Raw genomic sequence first — 19,496 nt, 5'->3', positions numbered from 1 at the left:
CTCTGTAAATTAACTAGCATCTCACTTCACTGAGAAAATAGATGCTATCCACAGAAAACTCCTCCAACCTACTTTTGCCCCCATATAACTAATGTTCATCTACATTAATTCTTATTTCTTCCTAAATTATAGGGTTCTCCCATGGATCCACTCAAATGTTATAGGATTTTTATCTTAAAATCAAATCTCTTCTCATCTGGGAACTTATCCCATAAGTTAATTCAAGTCTCTTCTATATTTCTAACCTCTATCTCTTGATTAGAGAGGGCTAATCTACTCAAAGCCCTCCTACAACCTGAATTTTCCTTTTTAAACCCCATTTCTCCAAACCGTAACAACCAAGCTTCTCAAAAGAACAGTCCATGCTTTCCATTTTTATTTTCTTTGTCCCTAGTTACTCTCATTCAACACCTTACAATTTCCATTTCTGTTTCCTTTGTCCCTAGTTACTCTCATTCAACACATTACAATTTCCTCTGGGTGTGTACGTCTACCTAAGATTGACATTTCTGGGCTAGAATACAGCATTTTCAACATTAGAAGATAATGCAAACAGTTTTTCAAAGTGGTTTCCAAATTACCAATTTATACTCCATACCAATTTATACAGTATATGAGGATGCTAACCTCTCTACATCCTTAACCAGTTCTTGGAAATTTGTGTTTATCTCATTCTAGCCAATCTGGTGTAGTATGCTAATATTACATTGTGGTTTTAATTGGCACTTCCCAATGATTAATTAAATTGAGCAAGTTTATCTTCAAATTAGATCAAATTAGATCTGAAATTCATCTAGAACTGATTTGTGAAATGTAAGGTGGAATGTTCAACTTTCAGTCTCTCTCACCTATTATAGTACCTGGAATTCAGCTAAACCTTAATCAACATTGTCAGAATTAATTAATAAGAGAACACTGTGGAATATAACAAGGAAAAAGCAAAATTTGAGTCAGGGCTGGGTCGCATCCCAAATCTTTCCTGAGTATAGCATATATTATTGATTTCCTTATCTGCTACACAGCCAACTATTAATAGTTATTTATCTTTATAACTTAATAATAATATCCTTACTCTTCAACCAGAAGCCAAAACTTCAGAATTTGTGTTGGACCATTATGATGAAAGGAGTGACAACCTGAGGCCACCTTGTATTCTGACATATATTTCTGGGGACTAAACTGCTTCCCAAAATATAAGAGCCTCTTCAACCACAAAAACAGACTAAATGAAAAGTAGAATGCTACTTTGAACCTTTTTTAAATAAGTCACTTTTAACCAAACAAAGATGATTAAGTGCTATAAGTAGAAAGCTATCTTCCTAGAGGTCCTTCTAAAGAAATGTCAGAAAAAAACATATGATTATCTTCCAAACTAGAAAAGAAATTCCACTCACTTTGGATTTTCGCCTGCTTTTACATTACAAACTACATTCTACTCCCTTTATGACCAATGTGCTTCCATAGATCATTTCTCTCTGGGATTTTGTGGGTTAGTCAGCTTTTTGTCACTGTGACAAATACCTGAAAAAAACAACTTAGAGGAGGAAAGGTTTATTTTGGCTCACAATTTCAGAGTCGTCAGTTCACAGTTGACTGGCTCTGTTGCTCTGGGCCCGAGGTGAGGCAGAACATCATTGTAGAAGCAAATGGTATATGAGAGCGGCTCACCAGATAGCAGCTGGAAAACAGACAGACAGACAGAAAGAAGATGCCAGGGATAAGATATGGACCCCGAGGGCATGAACCCAGGAACCTCCTTTCTCCACCCATGCCACACCTGACTGCAGTTTCCATCACCTCCCCGTAGTCCATTCAAAGTATTAATCCATCAAATAGTGAAGTTTAAGAGCCCTGACTATCCAATCTTTCCCTAAAAGTCTCACCTCTGGAAATTGCTACATTGGGGACACATGAGCTTCTGGGGGACATTCCAGATCCAAACCATAGAATACTTAAAGATATTGAAATACAATATAAAAAGTGACAAGATAAGAAAAGGGGTATGATAATATCTTAGTCTTGATCCAAAAGATCAAGATCTTAATAGGCCACATTTGGGCCTAATAAGAAAAGCTGAATGTGTAGACCAATGACAGAAAGTTATTTTTTCCAATGCAAGAGAGTGTTTCTGGGAAAGCAATGAGTTCCTGGTCTGAGACAGTGGCCTGAGAAGTAGAAGAAAGGATAATGCTGACTGAAGAGTTCAAGGAGAGTCTGAATTTAACACTGATTCCGTGTACAACATAAAGGACACAGAAAGAAATAGCACTGCAAATCCCCTGGCTTATGGCTGTGGAGAGGTAACCTACGCCTGAGTGAGAGTGATAGAGGAGACAAACAGCTCTGCTGTCCTCATGGTCTCTCTGAGCTGACAGAACTCTGATGCACTGAGTGGACTGTTAGGCAGATACACATGGAACCAAATCAAAGTAGTCAACCAAGACACTGAGAGATTTGAGAACCAAGTGAACAAACACCCAGCTCAGAGCCTTCCTATGCCCTAAAGAGAGTAAAGAATACAAGTATTACATGGTATTAGTTGGTATGCTACTGGGATACCTAAGTGCCTGACGAGGTGACAGAGGGACTTAGATGGCACAAGAAAACTGACTCAGATAGCCTGACACATATTTCTTGAGCCCTTGTTGCAGGCATATTTGACAAACGGCTAAAGCACGGTGATTCATCAAATTGCGTCACACTTTTCAACCATCAGAAGATCTGGATTCAAGTTGGAACTCTGTCCCCTATTAAGTAGTGAGAACTTGGTCAAGTTGTTTATTCCTTTAAGCCTCATTTCTCTTCTGTAAAAATAAACATCTGGACTATGCCCCAGCTCCCTCTGGCTCTGAAATTCCATGGTGCATTCTCTTAGAGGACACTTACTTCCAATGGAGCTCAAGTTAATCAACTTATACCATCCATCATTTCCCTGTCCGAGGTTTTATTCCCCTAATCAAATTCAGATAAATTTTCAGCCCCTCTCTGTCTCTTACTTGCAATCCATTAAAACCTATATGGATTTGTTTTGTATTTCATTTAATGTCATTATTCATTCTAACTATCACTGCCTAACCATTTCCCTGCCTGCAGCATAATCAGCTATTAAAGAACAACAGTGGTATGTTTTTCAAATTTGCATCCCCCTTTTCCAAGGCGAATTGATTCTAAACTGATTAAAATATCTCAGAATCTCAAATGCAACAGACTATCAAGACTCCCTCATGACTCTGCCATGCCAAAAGAGTTGCCAGCTCTTTCTAACTGCCAAGGAAGACAAATAATCCTGACTGTGTTTCGGGAAAGAGAAGTAAATGCCCAATGCTTAGCATGACTGTGATACCCTCATCTGTTGTCCTGATGTCTCAGATTTCCCCAGGAGGACAGAATATAATCCTGAACCAGACTTTTCAGTTAGGAGATAGAAATCACCTCACCACTTCCCCTTGCTTCATATGAGCCCATTCTCTCAAAAACGATGTTTTTTCTTTCTTCCAAAACCCTACTAAAATTTCCAACCTCAGCAAGACTTAGAAAGGATCTCTTTCACTGTTGACTCAGATTCTACCTCTTAAGCTCCTAGCCTAGAATTCCTGCTTTGAGCCGTACATCACGACTTTTGCTCTAACCTTTCAGATGTCTCCTACCAGCACCACTACCTTAAGATCTAGTTATGAGATAATACAAACCCACCATGGTCAACGTCCCCACCCGGCATGCCTTCTGACCCCAATATCCATTTCACTTACATCTAGTCCCAAATCCTGGACACCTCCCATAAGTACCAAAAATATCAATCAAGAACTGATTATTGTGTTTTGATCTCTTGGATTTTCTCAGAACCAGGACTATCCACAGAGTCTAACACCATCATAGGACCAGATAGAGAAGGTTCTTTGTAGATATCCCAGGCACCCAGATCCCACTGACTTCAGTGACTACCTGGCACAGCCAGAAGTTTAGAGCATCACAGCCATGTGGGGTTATGGGTGCCCATTTTCTGTTTTCATTCAGAATGTGTATTTTTCTTATCTTTTCCTGTTAACTCATAAGACTTTTAAATTTAAAACCATGTGAAGTCCTTTTTGTCTGTGTTAGTCAGCTTTCTTTCACTATAATAAATATCTGACATAATCGACTTATAAAGAGAAACCGTTTAGTTGGGCTAATAGTTTCAGAGGTGCCAGTTCATAATTGGTTGGTTCCATTGCATTCAATTCCTGTGGGAAGGCAGGACATCATGATACAAGCACAGAGCAGAGCAAAACCTCCACCTTATGTCCAAGGAACAAAGAGAGAGAAAGAAGAGACTGGGGTCCCAGTATCCCCTTTAAGAGCATGCCCCCAATGACCTAGAGGCCTCCCACTAGGCTTTACTTCTTAAAGACCTCATAATCTCCCAAGAACACGATGCTAAGAACCCCATCTTTACCACATGGTCCTTTGAGGGACACTTAAGCTCCAAACTATAGCACTACTCCCAAAGGAATTAAGTCCTCATCATGTTTTGTCAAACATTGTTACTATACCAACTATGATAATGCAAAATCAGACAAAGATTACCAGATTATAGTGAGTTTAATAGGTATTAGGAACCTGAATGTCAACTCCCAAGCAAGATCACATTTATTCTCTACAGGGTGAAGGATTCTGTTTCCCCTGTCCAGCCTCTTCTGCTGAGCCTCAGGAATAGGACCTCCCTTGCCTGACAGAATGGATCTCCTGCTGCAAGTGCAGTCAGGCTGGATGACAAGAGAATTTACAGGATATTGAATTTAACTACATGTCAACAGTGGTCAGGGAGGCAGGTCCCCCACATCTAATTAAAATTTCTTTTTCCTGGCCTAATATAAAATTAATTGGAATGCTTCTGTGCTAAAAGAACAGAATACAGAAACAAAGATTTTAGATCCCCCTACCAGTTTTATCTCCAAACAATGAGACTTTGTCATTAGGCTTGTAAATATTCCTCATTTTAAGAATGATAAGACTCAAACTATAAATCTGGTAGATTTCCTAATATCTCAGTCACAGAAATCAAAACTGAATTGTCAGGCCAGGGTTGTAGCTCAGTGATAAAGTGCTCGCCTAGCATGCATGAGGCACTAGGTTGCATCCTCAGCATCACATAAAAATAAAATAAAGATATTGTGTCCACCTAAAACTAAAAACTGAATGGTCTCTTCTTTGTATCAAAAAATTCCTATTCCAAAAACAAGTAGCTAATGAAAACTGCCTAGGGAACTTTGCGCTATTCAAGAGATTGTGGGACCCCAGGAAGCTCACAGTCCATGCGGACCCAGAAGAACCTAATACACTCAAACAAGGCCACATGCTCTGTGCTCTGTACCCTGTGAATAGCACCAAGTGCTCCAGGAGCTTGAATCAAAGTAGTCCTGGTCTTGAGGGCATTGATAAGATTCCTCAAGGAAGCAACAGAGAAGAGACATCCAAGCAGACCAAACAGCATGAGCAGAAGGCAGGCAGGGCAATGCGCATTCGGGGATAGTGAGTAAATCCAATCCAATTTGGATGGAGGAAATAAATTTGACCACACATCTTTACTCTTCATGGTCACTCATTGTGCAAATGGTGCTGCATAACAATTGCAGTTCAGATGGAAAGACATTTACTTAATGGCAAAAGTGGTGGTAGTAGAAGCAGTAGGAGAACCAAACATTGTCATTCCATGTGTAGCACTTACTGACAGTGGAAGGTTCTTTTCTGGTACCCTGAACTACTGGACACCAAAACCATGAAAAAAGCAAGAGCCCAAGCAGAAGACTTCTTGCCAAAGAGTGTCTGCAGCATAGCCTATCATTCGAGATTGCTTCTCAATGGTTTTGAAGCAAAACACAGGGTTTTGTAAATTGCCATCACAGCCAAGCAAATTGATCATCTGGAATTTGTAGCTGGCTTGATAGACTGTATCTAGGGAAGGGGTGGGGGGCCGGGTAGAATGTTTGGCTCAGCTGCCTATAATTTTAAACGCTTAATGGGATGGTAATTTGCTGTTCAGTATGTTCATTTTGAAAAGCTTCCCTCATTCAGAAGGGGAAAATGAATAAAACCAATCCTTTCTGCTCCAGATCTGTGTGGAAACATCAATATCACTCCACCAAGGAAACAGGTAGCTATGGAGAAATGGAGGAACGAGTGCCCCACAGAAAAACGTGCATGTTGTGTGATTGGTTATTTAATTCACTGTGAGAAGCTTCCTATGACAAGAGAGAAAATTACAGTTACACACTATCCATCCCAGTTCATAACAGTTCCCCAGGACATTTCATGGAGCTGCACACTGAAGAAGAGACACAAGTGTGTGTGAGAGTGTGTGTTTGGTTTCCACATCCATGTATCAAGTCATTGGGACTGGCATTTCCTGACAAAGCTTATATGAAATGTAATCTAAAATATTTCCATTCAGATTAAATGAAAATCGTTTCTAATGACATTAGTTTAATTCTTCCTTAATGTATCTCAAGCCTTCACACATATTCATCTTTTCCCTCCTCTCTCTTTTGCATCTGAAATTAATTCCAAAGAAATCAAGTTGGCTTTTATACGCATCTGTTAAGTACCTTGAGGTAGATCATATTTCTACATATTTACTAGTTTAAAGATGCCAAAACATTAGTTCTTTTGTAAGAGCTGGAGGCAATGCATGCTATTAGTCCATATGAAGAAGAAAGGAAAATGACAAAACTGAAGAAATTATGCTCAGTAAGAGACTAAGCCTTTTTTAAATAAGAAAATCCTCAACTCATCAACATTTACAGAGCCCCCATTAGGTATGGAGAAGAATAAATACTATTATTATTTTAAAATAAAAACAGTCCCTGACATTCATTCATATTTTCATTATTTGATTAGTTATTTATCCCTAGCTAGTGTCAGGTCCTGCTATTAGCTAAAAACTGCAAGATAAATAAGATGCAGTGCCACTCTCCAGGAACACACAGTCCAGGGACTTCACCTCCAGAAAAAGGGTGAATCATTATGTGCTTACCGCTGTCCAAAGACATAGAGAAGGGGATGAAGAGGTGGGACTTTGGAATGCATTGTTCTTTAAAAAGCCTAATAAAAAGAATGTTAACATTTACTAAATCTGGATAGAAGGTTATGTGGGAATTGCTACATTATTTCCTTCTTTTTTGCCCGTATATCAGAAACAGCACATAGTTAAACATTATTTTGAAAACTGGATGATGATGTTGATGATGTTGGTGATGATGAAAACGTGGCATGAGTCATGTTCAAAGTACACAGATTGTTGTGAGAATTCATAGAAGGGACATGTAATCCAGGCTGAGGGGAATCATCTCCTCGCTTCCTCGAGGAATCCTGGAGCTGAAGTGCTCTCTCGCTTGTCAGAGCTGGAGTCTTTGCTTTAGAAAAAGAAAGAAAAAAAAAATTCAACGGAGCAGGTTGCCGAGGCAGGCAGCCCAGGCAGATAAGCAGTTCATTCCTGCTGCTGTAACAAAAATATCTTTAATCTGGGTAATTTATAAATAACAGAAATTTGTTTTCTCACATTTGGGGAGGCTGAAAGTTCAAGATAAACACACCAGCAATATTAGTGTCTGGTGAGAACTGTTTCTCATGAACGGCACTTTCTGTGGGTCCTTACATGTGGAAGGGTAAAAGATGACTACTTTGTCCTCACTTAGGGAAAGGGCAAAAAATTGGACAAATTGTTTTCCTTAGACTCTTTTATAGGGGTATTAGTCCCAACTATGAGGACAGAGCTCACCTGATCTAATCACTTCCTCAAAGCCATACCTCTTAATACCATCATGGTGGGGACAGGGAATAAGATCCAACACACAAATTCGGGGGCAATATAAACATTCAGGCCAGTCCACCCCAAGCAGATAATCCCAGTTTTGCTATCCAGAGGCCCAGGTGAGCCTCCACGAGCATCAGTTTGCCTCTTACTCTCTCCAGTGAGCTTCCACTCTGACTCTCCATATCAGTCAAGTTCCTGATTTCTTACTGGTTTCTAATTCCCCGAGAGAAGTCACAATCTTTCTAAACCCAAACCACTTACCTTGACCCCAATTTACAGTCTCACACCTGGCCTTCCAGTACCTACAGTCTTCCTTCATCTAAGTGTTCCTCTTCCTTACTTCCCCGAGTCAGGAACGCTCACTCAGCAACTAGCGCATCACAGATGTACTTTTTTTGTTGTTCTGATTAGTTCTACATGACAGTAGAATGCATTTTGACACATCATACATAAATGGAGTATAACTTCTCATTCTTCTGGTTGTACATGATATAGAATCACACTGGTCATGTCACCATATATGTACATAGGGTAATAATGTCCAATTCATTCCATTATCCTTCCTACCCCCTTTATCTCCCTTCCCATCTGCCTAATACAAAGTACCTCTATTTTTCCCTAGCCACGCCCCTTGTTGTGAATTAGCATCCATAAATCAGAGAAAACATTTGGCCTTTGGTTCTTTGGGATTGGCTTATTTTGCTTAGCATGATATTCTCCAGCTCCATCCATTTAGCTGCAAATGCCATCATTTCATTCTTCTTTAAGGCTGAGTAATATTCCATTGTGTATATATACCACATTTTCTTTATTCATTCAGCTGTTGAAGGGCAATCTAGGTTGGTTCCATAATTTGGCTATTGTGAATTGAGCTGCTATAAACATTGATGTGGCTATGTCACTGTAGTGTGTGATTTTAAGTCCTTTGGGTATAAACCATGGAGTGGGATAGCTAGGTCTAATGGTGGTTCCATTTCAAGTTTTCTAAGGAATCCCCATACTGCTTTCCAGAATGGTTGCAGCAATTTACAGTTCCACCAGCAGTGTAAGGGTGTACCTTTTTCCCCACATCCTCACCAACATTTATTATTGCTTGTTTCTTGATAACAGATGAACCTTTATACCAGAAAACCCAGAGTTTTCACCTTCAGCCATCAGACATTCAGTTCTAACTCCAACCAGAGCTGGTTCCTACTTACTACAATCTCTGGACATTTCATCTCAAACTATTGATACATCCAGTAAGCCTGCTCTCAGCCTAAGCCTCATTTCCTTCCTCTCCGTTCAGCCCCTCTCTGGTCAGGTTCTAAGAGGGCCTGGTAGCTGAGTCATGAAAGAATGCCAAGACTGTCCATCAATGGCTAACCACTTACTAAAATGCCACGGAGAACAACCACACCACACGGGGGTGTTTTTTCAATTTTCCGTTCTGGAGACCACTTGCAAATTAACCACAGCCTTTTCTGTGAATAGTAGGGGCTTGACCTTAATCCAAAAAAGTGCAGAAGGACTAAATAGAAACTCACCAAGTTGCAACAAAGTTTCTGTCCAGCCTCACAGCTGCCACGTAGGAGGAAAGCCACTAACACTTGGTCAGAATGTAAGCCCTAAACCAATGGTTGTTTCAGGGCTCGTGACAGGCCTTGACCCAACAGTAACTAGGGCAAAGGGCATCTCAGGCAATACAGGCAGAGTGGTACAAGAGGTAGAAATTACTCAGGCTGAGGAGAGAGCTCAACTGCAGGTAAACTGAGGACAGAAACCCGGCTTTCAAAGGCTGCTCCTTGAGGACAGAACACGTATGGAGAATATGAAAGCTACAAAAGTCATATAAGGACCTGAATAGAAAAAAGGAATGGGGGGCTGGGGTTGTGGCTCAGTGGTAGAGAGCTTGCCTAGCATGTATGAGGCACAGGGTTCCATCCTCAGCAACACACGAAAATAAATACAACTAAAAAAAATTTTTTTAAATATTTTTTTAAAAAGAAAGTAGGAATAAACCATACTTCTATACAGAAACTTAATTATTGATTGCACGTTCTGAATAATAAAATGAGTCAGTTTATTTTTTAATCATTTTGTTCTTGGTTGATTGTGTTTAAGATAATCAGAACCTTCTGAACCAGAACTTAACTTGAACATCAAATGTTCTCAGAAACTAGGCACTATTCCACTAAGTTCAAGCTGCAGATAAAGAGAAAAAAATAAAGAATATGCTAACAAAGTATTGGATTAAAGGGTTTTTCTTCATTAGACAATTGGAAAACCTATTGCAATTTTTAAAAATCCAGAAATCATAAAGCTAAAAATAAAAATAAACTAGAAAAGATTTTTATCAGTTCTGACTACTGTGTGAAGAACTCACTCAAATTAATTTGTAAAAATACCCCAAGTAGACTTATGAGACAAATAACAGAAGCAGAAGAAATGTAATCAGTAAAATATATGGAAAGTGATTACATTTGTTAATTTTAAAATGAAAAGACAACTACACTATAAAAAAATCACTTTATATTCAATATAATAAATACTCAATCTGGCAATTATCTGACAGATAATTTTTTTTAAATTTATAGCAATGAACTCTTTTAGGAAATAATACAGCAATATAAGACTTAAAGACACTCAACTTCTTGACTCATTCTCTAGAAATTCTGAAGGAAGACATTCAAAAGAGGAAAAAACTATAAAAAAGATTTTCTTGCAGTTTTCTGCAACAAGTATTGTAAGTATTTAACAATAAAGGATGGTTTACTTAACCGTGGTATATCCGCTCTGAAATAATACCACAGCAGTAAAATAGCACTCATGAAGAAAAACAATGTAACATGTGTATCATATAATTTCAAGTGAAAAAAATACTGCATAAAATTCTATTCATACACTGATTATAATTACACTAAAATATGTTGGCAGGTGGGTGAAAACTTAAAAACTAAAACCTAAAAACTAAAAAACCATTGTGCTTGAGCAGTGGACTTGTAAGATTTTTATCTGAATTGTTTTCTTCTGTAATATTCTCAGAGTATTGGAGTCATGGATATAAAGGGAGTTGGAGGAGTCTGCCATCGAAGCAGGAGTGGGAACAGCCACAGATCCATTCCCAGCACAAGTGTCCAACAGTAAGCGCCTACACAAAGAAGCAGAAGGCAGGCAAAATTTTGGTGCCCCCAGGGACACTGTCCTTGGTTTCCACATGGCAAAGATTTTCCCATTCCCTTCAGACATCCCATTCATGGTTAAGGAAGAAAGAGCAGCTACCAGACAGGGTGACGACAGATGTCCAGGCACTGAGCCATCCTGTAGCTATTATTTTTCATTCACATGGGCATGTGCCGGATCTAACAGATGAAAACCAGACCTACCCTCTTTCCCGGGTGTTGTTTTTTCCCCCTACTGCTGTTGCTGTAACAGCTAAGTGCCAATTATCTCCCAAGCGTGAAAGCAAATATTGTGATAGCCCAACAAGCTCTCCCAGTGTTAGAGAGAGAACACTGGCCACTGGCAGCGATTGTCTGGCCTGGCCTGGTGTGTCCTTATTATTCGTAACAGCTCTCATTAGAGGAGTCTAGGGTGGAGAGCTCAGTCCTAATACGTCTTCAATTGGCATTTTTAATGTTCTCATTTATCTTTTGGCATTCTGTCTTTTCTACTCCTAAATCCAGAGGTAAGTTAAAGGCTCTATTAAACAATCTATGGGTTATATCAAGACTCTTTGAATTTTTGAAGGCCTGACATATTGTCCTGTGGATGTATTACTGAGGGTTTTTCAGAGAGAACAAATAAGAGAGAGAGAGAGAGAGAAAGAGTTTGTGTGTGTGTGTGTGTGTGTGTGTGTGTGTGAGAGAGAGAGAGAGAGAGAGAGATAGGTAATTTTAAGTAAATCACTCACATAATTGTGGAGGTTGGCAAATCTAAAATCTATAGGGTAGACCAGCAGCCAGGAGACCCAGGGCAGAATTAATATTGCAGCTGGAGTCTGAAGATAGTCTGGAGGCAGAATTCCCTATTCCTCAAGGGATCTTGGCCTGTGCTTTCTTGAAGTCTTTAATTGATTGGGTGTGGCTCCCTCACATTAGGAAGAATAATCCACTTTACTAAAAATCAACTAATTTAAGTGTTAATCTCATTGAAAAAAAAATCTTCACAAAAACATCAAGACTAATGTTTGAACAAATATCTGAGTCACCACTAGTCAGCAGCAAGAATTAGATCAATGAGTTGATACTAAAAAACATGCACATTTTGTCATCTGATGGAGTTGTTAAAAAATTGAAACAGCTCACTGTTATGGGTTGACTATGCGGTGTCTCCCAAAAGCTCATGTGTGAGACAACACGAGGATGTTCAGAGGTGAAATGGTTCAGTTATAAGAGTTACAACCTAATCAGTGGGTCAATCCACTGATAGATTAACTATGTGATAACTGTAGGTAGGCAGGGTGTGACTAGAGGAAGTAGGTCACTGGGGGCATGCCTTTGGCATCTGCATTTTGTCCCTGCTGAGCAGATCTCTCAGTTTCTTGATTTCCATGTCATAATATGACATTCCTCTATCATACCATTCTGCCATCATGTTCTGCTTCACTCCAAGCCCAGGGTTATGGAGTCAACTGACCATGTACTGAACCTCTGAAACCACAAGCCAAACTAAATTTTTCCTCCTGTATGCTGTTCTTGCAAGGTTTGTTTGATCACAGTGATGAAAAACTGACTAAAACACTTACTTTTGAGGTAATGTGCTCCTTGTCCAAAGAATGTTCAAATTAATGCTGGATGATCACCTTTTAGGGATGTTGCTGAGAAGATAACCACTGCACAGGAATTTGAACCACAGGATCTCCAGTGACCCCAAAATTCTAATTCTGATTCTAATATCTTATTAGTGCATGATTCATACAGATAATTCATGCAAACTACTTTTAATGCCAATAAATTTAAGATTTTTTAAAATTAATTTCTTCTACCTTATATATATGGGTAAAGAAATTCAGATGTGAAACTGAAATTGATTTGAATCCATAATCCAGGTTTCCTAGTCAACTACAGTATGGAAAGAGATACTAACAGATGTTTCAGAAAAAAATCTCTGGCCATATGTTGTGTTAGTCATGTTTCCATTGTTGTAACAAATACTTAAGACAAATCAAACTAAGAAGAAGGGTTTATTTTGGCTCACAGTTTCAGAAATATCAGCCCATGGTAGGTTGGCCCCTATGCCATTGGGCCTGTGGTGGCATAGTACATTAGGGAAGGAGTATAGAGGAGCTGTTCATTTCATGGTACCCAGGAAGTAAAGAGACAGGAAGGCACTGGGGTACCAATATCCCCTGCATGACATACCCCCAGTGACTTAACTTACTTCCATGAGCCCCCACCTCTTACAAGTTCAACCACCTCCCTACAGCACCACAGGCTGGGGACCAAGACTTCAACCCATGGCACTTTGGAGGACATTCCACTGTCACTTTGGGGGACTATTACAAGCTTGCCTCTACCTTGCTCATTAATCCAGGGAGAAGCTCTTACATGAGTAAAGCCTACCATGGACTATAAGAAATATAAAGAGTTCACTGTAGAAGGGGGTGAAGTTACATTGAATTATCACCAACTAACTGATCAATTCCCCTTTTCTCAGAATGGAGTCATGCCCAACCTGAGAGCACCATAATGGGCTTAGGGGTAGGGAGACTTGAAGAGGTAGAACCCAGATCACCAGAGGAGAAACTATAGCAGAACCTAGAAATAACTCCCCAGCCATTTATAATATACTTTGAATATATCTAGTAAGAAAATCCAAAATCCAAAATATTCTCACCCTGAAAACATTATGAGTAGCATCAACATGATACCTCAAGTGGAAATTCCACACCTGCCTTTTTGACAGGTCTTGGTCAAAATGCAGGTGCACTAATAATAATGTCTAAAATGATTTCCATGCTATATGGATAAGGTATATATGAAGCATAAATAAATTTTATTTAGACTTAGGTCCCATCTCCAAGATATTATGTATGTGTAAATATTTCAAATGCCGGTGGGGGGGGGTGGAGGTCAGAAAGACTTCTGATCCCAAGCATTTTGGATAAGGGATATTGTTTTAATTGTTGCTGTGACCAAAAGACCTGACAAGAACAATTTTAGAGAGCAGAAGTTTATCCTGGGGCTCATGGTTTCAGAAGTCTTAGTCCATAGACTGGGGACTCCATTCCTCAGAGGCTGAGGTGTGGCAGGACATTGCAGAAGAGGGATGTGGTACAGGAAATTAACTCAGGACATGGCACCAAGAACAAAGTAACAGTCCCCTCATCATGCACAAAATACAAACTCCAAAGGCATGCCCCCAATGACCCATCTCCTCCAGTCATACATTGCCTCCCTACAGTTACCTCTCGGCTAATCTCTATCAGGAGATTAATGTACTGATTAGGTTAAGGCTTTTGCAACCTAATGATTTCACCTCTAAACAATCTTGCATTGCTTCACACATGAGCTTTTGGGGTTCACCTCATATCTAAACCATAACAGATACTCAATCTGTATATTGCCTTCACCTAAAGTATCCTTATAGAGGTCTCTTGACCTCTTGGGAAAGAAAACATCTGCAAGACAAATCTTTCTCTTGCTAATAGTGGAGACCTTTCAGTAAGAAACTTCAATGGGTAATCATACAGTCTCTCTCTTTATTCTGACAGGGGGAGGGAGAAGGAAAGGAAAGAGGCAGTAAAGGGAGGTAAGAACCCATATTCCCAGTTATTTATCATTATCTCTGTGTACCCATACAGCAACAACCTGGTAGTCAAGGGACGTTTGGAACATGGGCATTCCACTTTCCCATAAAGATCACCAGGGACCTGCATCAAGTCTCACCCTGTGAACATCTCAGTCCCCTCCATAGGGAAAATGAAAGTGAAAACCCTTCTTACTATTAAAATGCACAAATACCATTATACCTCCACAGCCCCACTGACTTTTTTTCATACTCTCTGACAGAGTCACCTCAAAAATCACCCCATGGCATGCACTGGCACCTAAGTGGAGTTAGCAAAGGCATTTCTTAAATAATGCATTTATTCGCTGCTTTTTTGATTTTTGGAAAGGAATTTTTTCTCTTTGTGTTTCATGGTGTCTTTAGCCCATTGAAAGCCTCTCTGACACATTTCCTTTTGTAGTTTTTAAAAAGAAGTAATTATATAATGGCTGACTTCTTTTGGTTACGTGGGAAATCAACATCTCAGTGGCTTTTTCAGACTTGCTTAATAAGAAAGCCATTAGAAAGGCAGAAGAGAACCCTATCATTATTTTCTGGTTTCCTCCTTAATTATAGACAATCACTCTGAAGGAAGGGGGACAGCTTCTGTGACAAAAGTTGTCTCGTATTTAACAGAACAATTTAGAACCAGATTGAACAGATCAACGTTATGTCAACTTGCAGATGCTCAACAAAAACTGCTTAAGGGTGCTTGGATGGAATGAGAAGCACATTCAGCTTTATTTTTTTTTCCCCTTCTTTCCCTTCACTCAGAAAATAGGGGTTGGTTTTTTTTTTTTTTTTTCTTGCTTTGTATTGATGCTTTTCTCAGAAAGATGCAGGTAGGTCTGTCTCAAAGATTTGTATTAAAGCATGATACATCCCAAAATTTGTACTTTTTTGAGTACATAAATATTACCACCATCAGTAAAGCCACCAAGATTTTTTCCACTTCCATATGACCCCCCTTCAGCTACAATTCTATCTCCAGAACGCTAATTCCAAAGTTCTCTTATGCTGACCTTGTGACCAAACTAGTTTATAGCCCTCAAGCCAGAGAAACAAGATGCTACTGCTAAGAACACAGAAACTGTCACTCAACATGGACGCAGTCATGTTACATGTCCAAGTCCAGAAGGAAACAACCTCTGCCCAGGAAAATCACGGAATGGCAAAGACAAACAAAACGCAAGATGCCCTGCTGTTTTCTATTCAAGGTGTTCATTTGTCTGGCTTCTCACAACGCACAAAGCTGAGGGGAAACTGGCAATAGGCCTCAGAGGAGACCATCCCACCAACACTCTATGAAAGGCAAGCTTGTTTTTTATTACACAAAATTGCCCAAATATCACCTTACAGGCTTTAAGATGTAGTACAGAGGGTACAAAAATAGGATCAAAAGACCACAAACACGTCCCTGTCATCACCTTTATACTTAAGTCCCCTTGTTGCATTACCTGTAAAACAAGAAAGGCAAATAGCTTCTTAACCTAACTCACTGGACTGTTTGAGAAATGAATAAAATAATGTTGTAAAAAGCACCTTGGGAAATTACAAAGCATACAACAAATTCTCTTCAGTTTTCCACACAATTAACCCAAATAGTACATATTTACCTTGCTGTCTGTTTTACATGCATTGCTGGGCTAGACTCTGTGTTAGAAGTCTCAAGAAGGTGAAGTGATATGTCCATGTGATACATCAGATAAATAGTAGATGAGATGTTATCAAAAAAAGTCTCAATGGCGTCAAGAACCTCCTCTTAAATAGCAATAAACACCTATTGCTTCTCCAAAAGTGCAAGGGGGTTAAACATACATACACCAGTGAGGGGGTCTAGGGGCACTTCTGAAGCCACCAATCTTACCTTATATGTCCCTCCCCAATGTCTCAATGTCATACAAATAGGAATATCTAATATATGGGATGGGTATTCATTTTATCTTGGTAAATAATCCCTTATGTAAATCATTCACGAATGTTTTTCAAATATTTTTAAATTTTAATTTAAAATTAAAACTGTAGAGAAGGCTATACAGTGGAGTAACTGGGGAGACTCTACAAATCTCCAACCTTCTCCACCCTCTCCCATTCCAAACTACCACTCTGTACCACTAGGGTTGCCACAGTCCATGTGTTGGTAATATTCTGAAGGCTTTTTTTTTTAAACACAAATATGATCATTCTATACATACTATATTGAAACTTATTCCCTAATATATGTTAGCTTTCTATGTCAATACATATAAGTACCCCATTTATGTCCCTTAATGAATGGGCATTGCCTCTGGATGAATATCTAAGCTACTTCATAGTGTCTGTGTGTTTGCTTTTGTTATTATTAGAAAGCATCAAGGAACAGCCTGTACACATAACTTTGCAAATTTATGCACATTTAACTACAAACTAAATTCATAAAAGTAGAAATGGTGAGTCAAAAATTGAGCATTTTAAATCTTTGTAGATACTGCTAAATTTATCTTACACACTTGTACCAATTTGTTCTCCCAGGAACAACAGTGTAGAAAGGTATCTCTTTGTACATATCTTAGCCAACCAAAGGATTTATCAGACTTAAAACTTTGCCAATCCAATGGAGATAAATGCTAATTTGCCCATTTATTCTTTATTTATTTCATTACCAGTGAGTGTGAGGTTTTTTGCACTTCTTTATAGAACAGACACATTCTTTTTATGTAGCCTCCCTCTTCATGTCTCATGCCCATTTTTCTCTGAATTTTTAGTATTTTTCTATTCTGTTTTTAGGAGCTCTGTGGGTTAAGATGAAAAATGAATCCTTTTGTTAAAAGTGTTGCCATAATTTTTTTTCCTGGCTGTCTTTTGACTTTCCTTATGGCATTTTTTCCAAGTAGAATTTTCTTTATTTTTATATAGTCAAATCTGTTTATCCTCTTCTTTATGGTTCAAATTCTTATATTGGGCTTTAAAAAGCCATACCCATTCCATAATCATTTTATAAATTCATAAAAGTTTTATTCCAGTGTATTTATAGATCTATATCATTTCATTTAAACATTTGGTCCTTCTGGAATTTATTTTGGTGTAAGAAAAGAAGTAGGAATCAAGCTTTACCAGTTGGAGCAATTAGTCTTAGCAGAAAATCATGTTAAGTTCAAGTATTAAAAAATGCAATGTTGCACACAGATCACATATTGAAAGTATCAGGCAATGCAACATGCAACGTACTGACATTTCCTGGTCTACCTCAATCTTGACCCGCTCCTTATTTTGCCTACATGATGATCTTTTTTTTTTTCTTCCCTTTTCCTCCCTCCCTTTCCCCCCTCTTTTTCCCCCGCCCTCTCTGCTAAGCCTTTCTCCCCTTTACCTTTCCCCTACTAAGTGAGACTTGTAAGCCTCTAACTTTAACCATTTAATGAGCCAGCTACTTCTTTTGTTGATTCCCTGTGCATACAAATAAACCCCTTTCTCTTGTTAATCTATCTTTTGTCGCTCTAATTCACAAGCCTTAAGCACTGAACAGAAGAGGGTGGAGGAAAATTTTTTCCTTCCTCACAGCTACTTCTTCTACAAGATGATCTTGCCGTGTAGTGTAAGCAGCTTGCTGATTCAGGCCTCCGTTCACCTACTGGCACTGGGACCTAGAACAGCACTGACACCAGTCATCTGGGTGGCTCTTTTATTATTTTCCTAATTCAGGGATTCTCAACCTTTTCTGGACTATAAATCTCTTTGGTAGAATAATGTTTTCAAAATACATAGGATTGCAAAAGAAGCAAATATATTGGAGTTCTATCCACAGACCTCTTGATTTATGGATTTCAGATTACGTGGGAGTTCCTTCCTGACTGGGATGTTCCAAATACATGAATATCTAGCGGAAACACAAAATTCATGGACATAATATCTCCCTGCTGTTGCCAGCTAGTCTCTCTGAATCTTACGCTTCTCTCTGCCTCAATGCCACCTTCTTCTGTCATTGACTCACACTTTCTGGGTTTATAGTTTCCTACTTGAAGCTAGATGAACCTTTGATAAGATCCTAAGAGGTGGGCTAGCTCAAGGAAAGTGAGCTTACATAAAGTCGTACCACCTACCATTGCTCTCTTTTGTTTCCATCCTTGATCTCACTCTCTACCTCCCCTGTGTCAATGCCAACAACACTTGCCCTACTGCTCCCTTCAAGGTGTCTGATGATGTACCCAGTCACCAGTTTACAATCACATAGCACAATCTTGTTACAAGATGCAAAAAGAACATAGTTGTATATTCCTGTGAGTGTGGGTCTGTCATGAATTTGATCCTTCTGTTTGTCCCTAAGTGTACTTTCCCGTGTCATTATAATGGAAATCCTTCTGCCTCAAGAAATAAATGGAGGTCAGAAGGTCATCTATAATGAATGAATAGCTGAAAATATTTTGAGGGCAGAAGGAAAATTATAACAGTAGATTTGTGTGATGAGAGAAATGAATGAGGTATGAATTGAGTTGGACCTCATGTAAAGGTAAATATCTCACCTAGCAGACACTAGGAAGCCTAACTGATTTCATTTGGTTTGCTTGATATGTAATAATACTGTACATGCAAACAATACTGTTTGCCTTTGCCCAATGCTAACTCCTGCATCTGGATCCCTGAGGTCAGAGCCATGATACATCTCTATACCAAAAGTTCTGTAGCCCATGTAGGGGAACACCTGTGACTTCAAAAGAAAATCCATAAACAAACTTTTGGTTTCCTAGTGACTAAAGAATACATATAATCCAAAAATATTGTCTCCTCTTCCTCCCTCCTTCCTTTTAAGTGCTAAGTAGTAAAAGTTTCACAGAGTTGTAAAGGTATAATTATCACCACCAACAATAGATTTTTTCACTGACCCTGGATCAACATCATAAAATTTCAAGTTCTGAACCTATGAAAATTTATTGTAGACCTCTCTCTGTCTGATGTAAGATTACTCAGTCCTGTATGTTCA

General features: G+C 39.0%; 1 long non-coding RNA gene across 1 annotated transcript in view; it reads right to left on the bottom strand.

Moving 5' to 3' along the window:
- Positions 1 to 1,567: 1,567 nt before the first annotated feature.
- LOC308635240 overlaps positions 1,568 to 19,496 on the bottom strand; it is a 90,714-nt gene continuing 72,785 nt past the window's right edge. The window contains exon 3 of the long non-coding RNA XR_014019169.1: positions 1,568 to 1,678. This is a non-coding gene — a long non-coding RNA (uncharacterized lncRNA). The remainder of the gene's footprint in view (positions 1,679 to 19,496) is intronic.

Source organism: Spermophilus citellus (genome assembly GCF_964194105.1).
Source record: "Spermophilus citellus genome assembly, chromosome: 16".
In the NCBI taxonomy this organism is placed as follows: Eukaryota; Metazoa; Chordata; class Mammalia; order Rodentia; family Sciuridae; genus Spermophilus; species Spermophilus citellus.
Note: the sequence above shows the minus strand (reverse complement) of the source record. Positions and strands in the feature narration are given on the sequence as shown.